This window comes from Cydia pomonella, chromosome 3 (assembly GCF_033807575.1).
Source record: "Cydia pomonella isolate Wapato2018A chromosome 3, ilCydPomo1, whole genome shotgun sequence".
NCBI lineage: Eukaryota > Metazoa > Arthropoda > Insecta > Lepidoptera > Tortricidae > Cydia > Cydia pomonella.
Window position 1 is genome coordinate 32,528,437 of NC_084705.1, and position 8,136 is coordinate 32,536,572.

The window sequence follows — 8,136 nt, forward strand, 5'->3', positions numbered from 1 at the left end:
TTATTGTGCAATAAAGTTTAAAATAAATAAATAAATTATTTAATAAATAAAAAGCGGACAAGTCGGACTCGGCCATGAAGGGTTCCGTACCATTTAATCCGTAAGTATTTAAAAAAAAACTTACTAGATCTCGTTCAAAACAATTTTCGGTGGAAGTTTGCATGGTAATATTTTCAGACGTGACTGTACATGAGTCTACAAATCGTACCCCTGTGTATAGTACAGACACGTCTGAAAATATCGATACGAAAACTGTGCCAAAAATATGTATACACTACCTTAATATGTGGGCAATAAAGTCGTGTAAACATATTTTTGGCACTTTTTTCGTATCGATATTTTCAGACGTGACCGTAGGTACGTATGAATGACAACATCAGACGTGACCGTTTGAAGTACCGCTGGTATGACAATGGATAATTGTGAATATTTAATTCGATTTTTGGAACTTGGCTATGGTTTTCATGGGAACTTTTAGTCACTAGCTTCCAGTAAAACTTCGTCATGATTATTAATTGAATAGAACAGGTCATACGGTGAAGAAAAAAAGGTTCCATTTCATTTGGTGTTCTAGAATTTCGAATGCATTTCAGTGTTTTTCAAACATTTTCTTCTTTTTAGGGTTCCGTAGTCAACTAGGATCCCTTATAGTTTCGCCATGTCCGTCTGTCTGTGGTCGTTAGTGCTAGAAAGCTGAAATTTGGCATGGATGTATAAATCAATAAAGCCGATAAAGTCGTAGAATAAAATCTAAATTTTTATTTAGGGTGCCTCCCCTTCACCTTAAGTAGGGGTGAATTTTTTTTTCAACCCTACAGTTTGGGATATCGTTTGAAAGGTCTTTCAAAACTAATATAGGTCTTTAACAAACATTTTTTGATAAAGTGGATACATTCGGAGATAATCGCTCCTATAGAAAAAAAATGTGCCCCCCTCTAACTTTTGAACTCTAGGTCAAAAAAATATGAAAAAAATCGTGGAAGTAGAACTTAAGAAAGACATTAAATGAAAACTATAGCGGACATGATCAGTTAAGCTGTTTTTGAGTTATCGCAAAAAGTTTCCCCTTCATAGTAAAAAGACGTACTATCCACAGTTCATCCCTTGGTTAATAATGTACTATACTTTAAGCTCCAGTTTACCTTATTGTGACGGAAGAGTAACTACGTAACCCTACTCTGAGCATGGCCCGATATGCTCTTGGCCGATTTCTATTTGATAGAAATTCGGTCCTCTCCTATAGCGAGCGCGACCCCTTGTCGGTTGAATTTAGATTGTAGGTATTTTCCAATAAGGGTTTTTTTTTCTTCCTAGCGTTGTCCCGGCATATTGCCACGGCTCAAGGGAGCCTGGGGTCCGCTTTGACAACTAATCCCAAGATTTGGCGTAAGCACTAGTTTTTAGCAAAGCGACTGCCATCTGACCTTCCAACCCAGAGGGTAAAACTAGGCCTTGTTGGGATTAGTCCGGTTTCCTCACGATGTTTTCCTTCACCGAAAAGCGACTGGTAAATATTAAATAACATTTCGTACATAAGTTCCGAAAAACTCATTGGTACGAGCCGGGGTTTGAACACGCGACCTCCGGATTGCAAGTCGCACGCTCTTACCGCTAGGCCACCAGCGCTTTTACCAATAAGTATTTTCCAATAAGGGTAATTCTAAAAATCCGAAGCATCTTATTGCCTTACGTAATTTTCTTGAAAACAACTTCGCGTCATTTCCTGTGTTTACCATTTTCAATGTGTACCGAGAAAGAGTTTTAAAAGTACAAATCGAGTCACTCTGGGTCGCAGGTTCAGTTATGAATGAATACAATGATGTAATTTATAGAAACATCATAAGTAAAGATAATGACTGTTAAAGTTGAGGAAAGTTATTCTCGGTTTTAACACTTGTATTGTATGTAAATTAGTGAATAAATTATGAAAAGAGTTGTTAAAGTAAATTATTTACAACACATATAAGAAAAAAAAACAAATATGTATTAATTTACCATAAAAACAAAATAGCAAAAAACGCGTGCGTTGGCCGGGAATCGAACCCGGATCAACTGCTTGGAAGGCAACTATGCTGACCATTACACCACCAACGCCGGTGCGAGCATGGACGAATTTAGATAACGAGTTCCGCGATCATCTGCCGACCAACGACATTGTGACGTCACGAGGTTATTAACTCTTGTATCGTTGAAACGTGACTAGATGAATGTTTCATGCGAAATAAAATATCTTACAACCAAACCGGCTTAACTCAACAATAAGGCCATTCTAATTTGAACTTTAAAAGTTGTACATAAGGTATACATTCTGTAACTTTTGAGGTATTCTTGTTTTCCTATTGACCTAATTGAGTATCGGCAATTTCGACATTTTTAGTGGAAATTAAGCGAAGCGTGACTATACACGTGATCATAAGTCATATAAATGTTAATAGTTTCTTATTTATAGTTTTTTTTTTCTAGGACATATATATTTATTTGTTTACCAGGTAAAATGGTTATTATAGAAAATTATTCACTTTATTACCATTGTATGAAAATTATGAAATGCGTGGTGATGGAACTATGCGGTTAAGCGATGGTATTATTACGAGTAGGTCATTCTCATTAGCTATGAAATTGGCGTTTTGTATGGAGAACTTTAACGAAATTCGACTTTTCATACAATGAACCTTGCGGATTATTTTGTGATGGCATTTTCAAACCAAACAAATTTTTGCTAGTAATCTGAGACATTTTGAAGGCACATTTTCTATCTCATATTTTTTTTTTTATCTGTCCCGTCAGAAAAATATAAGTCATTTAAATACTCGAGCCGGCAGCACATGAAAAGAGCTGTTTTCAGGGCGGTATTCTGAATACATAAAACAATAAAAGTAGCAAATAATTGTATGTAAAATCGTTGTTATGTAGCGCACTAATGAAATTAAAAAATACTTCGAAGTTACCATTAAAATAAATAAACTATGACATGACTAATACTTATGAACAAAAACGCCAATTTCATAGATAATGACCCAATATTACATTACGATACAAGTGCGAAAAGTAGGCAAAACACGTTATACTTAGTGCTAGTTACCGCCCTAGAGCTGTAAAATAGCAATGGTAGCATATCGATGTTCCGTAAAAGTACTCTACCAGCCTACTTGACAACTGTCAAATAACTAATTGGAATCATTATGCACCAGGCAGTTGCCACTGTCATAAGTACACAGAACCAGCCAGCAGCGGATCGTTTGATAGATTTGAAATACCTTTGAAAATTCTTTGAAAACGTTGAAGTCTCCAATCCTCATTACTTAGGCTATCGTGGGGGCTGAGGGCCTACCGCGAAAAACGAAAATCGAAACTTGGTTATCTATCTAGATAACGAAGTAGGCCCGAGAGTCAAGATGGCAGACCCTCCCGTAAGGTCCCGTTGTTACAGTCCACCGGCTTTCTTAAAGTATTGCTTCAATTCTTTCACCGCCTTAAAATTAAATAAAAAAAACAAACAAAAAATACAATCAAAAAGTCCTAAAAGCATACAAACTAAAACCCTCATAAACCCTTTTAACGAGAACCCTTTAATTATGACCACCTGTCTTAAGGTTCCGTCTGGCTACGTCTTGTGGGAACCTGAGGGAGGAAATTAATAATAAACCCTATGGAAGGGTAACTTTCTTTGACCTTGAGGGGGTAGCGTTATACGAATAACTTGAGGGTTCCTTGGGATTACATTATTAATTCGTTCTTCAAGTTTAAAAAAAGTATTGGATAAAAATAAGAATTCTACGAATGGCATAGATACATAAGGTATTTTTTTTAAATCAGCTATGTGGTTGAACAGGAAGAAAGTTAAGTATTGTTTATTTTAAGTGGCTATTAAATGATAGTTCTAAATAAAATTAAAAATAATTTTGTACCAAACAGAGACATCTGTAAGCGATTTTACAATTTTTTCCAGATACGGTATTTTTTTTCTTCCTTTTATTTCAAAATAGGTTTTTATTTAACCGCTGTAATTGTTCATCATAATAAAAGAAAAGAACAGGAAAACCATACTCATATTTCGTCGAAAGTAATAAATAGGTGTACTTTTGTTTACGTAATCATATTTAAATAACATCTTATAAAAATATATTTATTTCGCAATAGGGTTGTTTCCAATTTTTTGAAACGCTTCTATTACGTTCTATATTAACTAAAAGTTGCCCTAAAAAACTTCTATACTAAAAACGGCTTTAAATATGTTAAATTAACATAATATATTTTGACAGATGCTTTCGCGCCCAAAACGCTCTTTGAAAATTGTGTGACGTCACAGTTTACAGTTTGACACATATAACTACATACACACGTAGAAGATACGAACTGTCAACTGACATTTGTCATTTGTTGTTTATCGCCTAACTGTCAACAGTGTCAATCTGAGAGTTGTGACGTCATCAGAATCTTCAATGACGTTTCGAGTTTGGTCACGTGACGTGTGCCAAAAGATATTTTAAATTCAATATTTACAAAAATATGGTCATTACAGGTCCCCTAAAAGTAGTTTAACATGTTCTTATAATCCAATAGAATTTATTGGGATACAATTCTGCCCTAAGTTTTGTAGATGGAAACAACCCTATTAAATACAATAATCTTTGAACTAAAAATACATGTCAGAACTTAAAATCTAAAACAAACACAAAAAAGACAAATACTTAAAGACACTAAAACTAACTCAAAATAAAAATATCCAAGTGTCCTGTCATAAACAGAAAAAGACATAAGTACCTAATTTACGAAAGAAAAGTAACCAAGGCCCTTCTGAATTCGCACAAAATAACGCAAATTAAAATATTTTAAGTATAAAACATTTTGATTTCTTCCTTAATTATCGTAATATCGTATTTTCCTTTATTCTTAGCACCTTTTTAAATAAGTATCGGTTAGCGACGGATCTCCAAAATCTAAATTGCATAACTCAAACGACCATCTGTCATTGTATAATCATAAAAGATAAAACAACGGTATTTTTGTCTCGGATCGGGATAAGATAGTAAACTTCTGATAACGGTAAAATTTACGTCAAAATATCTGGACAATTTTGAACTTTAAGTGATTGTGATAAGGGGAAATTATGTTTACATATTTTACAGTTAACGGCGCCGTTTTGATCCAGGAATGCGCAAAGATTTTGTGGTAACAATGAGTCAATAAAAATGAATTGTTACCGGTAATATTTTGCGTTTACTTCGAGCTTAAAATAACAGGTATTTTAGCGGCAATTTTTTTTCAGTTACAACTGTTAATAACAAAATACATTCAGTTAAGCGAAAAGGTACCATTAAACAGCTGGACACGATTCTGTACTCCATTGTTTTTTTTCCATTTCTCATGCTCTGAAGTGGATCGTTGTTGTTTTAAAAAGTGTACAGAAAACGTTTCTGCTCTAGAGCATGCTGTACTTTCTAAGTAGGTTTTTTTTTTACGATAAGCAATTACAATTTTAAGATACGTCAAATAATATTATTATGTCTAGAATCTAGATAAGTACGATACGATCGATATGGATCAGATATGCCACTATCAAAAGTGACGTTTTTTTTCAAGAAACATCACTTTTGACACTGACATATCCGATGCCTATCGTAACTAAATCTAAATAGAACTAAAATTTGACGTACCTTAAATTTCGAATCGGGCCTATATGCATTATACTAGCGCAAAATACAGCTGCAGCTTTACTGTTGCAAGTGTTGCAACGTTACTGCTGCTTACACAGGGCAATGTCATTGACAATTTCCTTGATAAATTGCGTTGCTGACTTCCTGCCGATGCCGCATAAAGGTCACGTTCGGAATACAACTGCAGCTGCATTACGGTGTCACTATTTCCACCGCTGTATCTCTTAAGAGGAAATACCAGGTTCCCTTCTCAGATTTAAGAAATGTAGGTAAATATCTCTTAGGTGAAAGTCATGAATAAAAATCTTAGAAATCGAGGTTTTGCTCTCGATATTGCCCTCCTCCAAAACTTAACCAATCGTAGCGTTTTATTTTTGGAAACGGAATGAGAAAAAAATATATCTATGTCTAACCATTTTGATTTTGCGTTTATTGTTTCCGATTTTTTACGCCTCTGTTTGCCGGGCATTTATATGGCCGATTTTAGCGCTTTTTAAAGTAACCTAATGCTTATAATAACAAAAATACAAAAAAACACACAGACACAGGTCCTGGTAATATTGAACTCCAATAAAAAAAATATTCATCTAGATCCAAAATCCAGGAAATTGACAGATACAGCGGCGCCAACAACGACGCCGCAACAGTAATGCAGCTGCAGTTGACGCCCGAACGTCATCTTTACTGTCGCGATTCGAATGTTTCATCCGCCACTCATTTTATCGCGGGAATTGAAACGGACATTGCACTAACACTGCAGCTGTAGGTGATGCTCCAACAGTGATGTTGCTAGTCATCATCTGAATGTCACCTTTTTAGGGTTCCGTAGTCAACTAGGAACCCTTATAGTTTCGCCATGTCCGTCTGTCTGTCTGTCTGTCTGTCTGTCCGAGGCTTTGCTCCGTGGTCGTTAGTGTTAGAAAGCTGAAATTTGGCATGGATATATAAATCAATAAAGCCGACAAAGTCGTACAATAAAATCTAATTTTTTTTTTTTAGGGTACCTCCCCTACACGTAAAGTGGGGGTGAATTTTTTTTTTTTGCTTCAACCCTACAGTGTGGGATATCGTTGGAAAGGTCTTTCAAAACTAATAGGGGTTTTCAACAAACATTTCTTGATAAAGTGAATATATTCGGAGATAATTGCTCCGAAAGAAAAAAAATGTGTCCCCCCCCTCTAACTTTTGAACCATAGGTCCAAAAAATATGAAAAAAATCTTGGAAGTAGAGCTTAAGAAAGACATTAAACGAAAACTATAGCGGATATGATCAGTTTAGCTGTTTTTGAACTATCGCAAAAAGTTTCCCCTTCATAGTAAAAAGACGTACACCCACAGTTCATCCCTTGGTTAACAATCTACCATACTTTAAGCTCCAGTTTAGCTTATTGTGACGGAAGAGTAACTACGGAACCCTACTCTGAGCATGGCCCGACATGCTCTTGGCCGGTTTTTATATAATGTCGGTGGCAACGGTGATAGAAAGTGGCCGTTGGCATCATGTCAGAGCACAGCCTTGTTAAGTATACAAGCGGTAGAATACACACGACGAGGCAAAGTCTCTCTTTAGACTTAAGAGGGAAGAGCTTTGCGATCCTAACGAAATAACGGTACTTATTCTATGAAATTTCCATTTCGAGACAAAACTGTTTGCACTAAATCTTAACAAATCACTTAGATTTTGATGTCGATCACCTCAGCGTAATATATTCTAGGTACATAGGTTTCTCTTTTTTTTTGTACTGCAAATTTTGAACAAAAGGAAAACCTATAAACCTAGTTTGTCATTGTGTCGATAACATGCTAAAAACTCATGGAGAATGGAAGATATATTAAGAAGTGGAAAAACATTTTCTCTTTTTTTATATCGTCCATACAAAAAGAGAAAAAGTTTACGCGGTAATATACTTCCCTCTTACAAGTTCAATGCCGCATGTGAGTTTGGGATCGTCGATGATTCCTATAGCACGCCTTTGGACTGAGTCGAAAGGTCCAAGCTTGCATCCAGGTGCTCCTGCCCAGAGGTGACAGCAGTACTCCATGTGGGGTCTGACTTGCAATTCATAAGGTAGGACCTTTACTGCTCGGAGCAGTCGTGAGCCGAACTTTGTTTTATACTACGTCGGTGGCAAATAAGCATACGGCTCGCCTGGTGGTAAGCGGTTACCGTAGCCGTTGAGCTCTGGCAACCTTACTCACCGGCAGGAACACAATACTATGAGTAGGGTCTAGTGTTATTTGGCTGCGGTTTTCTGTAAGCCTAAAGGTTGGAAACCTTCACAGTCTCGTGGTAGATAACTGGCGACGAATATGTGAATTCAGAAATATCGCCCTGCTGAAGGAATAAAGATCTGCAGGCGATTCATTCTGAAAGCGGCAAGCATCAACGATAGTCGATATTTGTATTATACTAATTTGAAGAAAAAATATTATTACAGATTATCAGAAATCTACCTAGAGGTTTTACATTCCCCACCTC

The 8,136-nt window shown here is 36.0% G+C and overlaps 1 non-coding gene across 1 annotated transcript; it reads right to left on the bottom strand.

Moving 5' to 3' along the window:
* Positions 1–2,022: 2,022 nt before the first annotated feature.
* On the bottom strand, positions 2,023–2,094 carry Trnag-ucc (transfer RNA glycine (anticodon UCC)). The gene has a single exon. It is a non-coding gene; the product is annotated as a tRNA-Gly (tRNA).
* Positions 2,095–8,136: the final 6,042 nt, after the last annotated feature.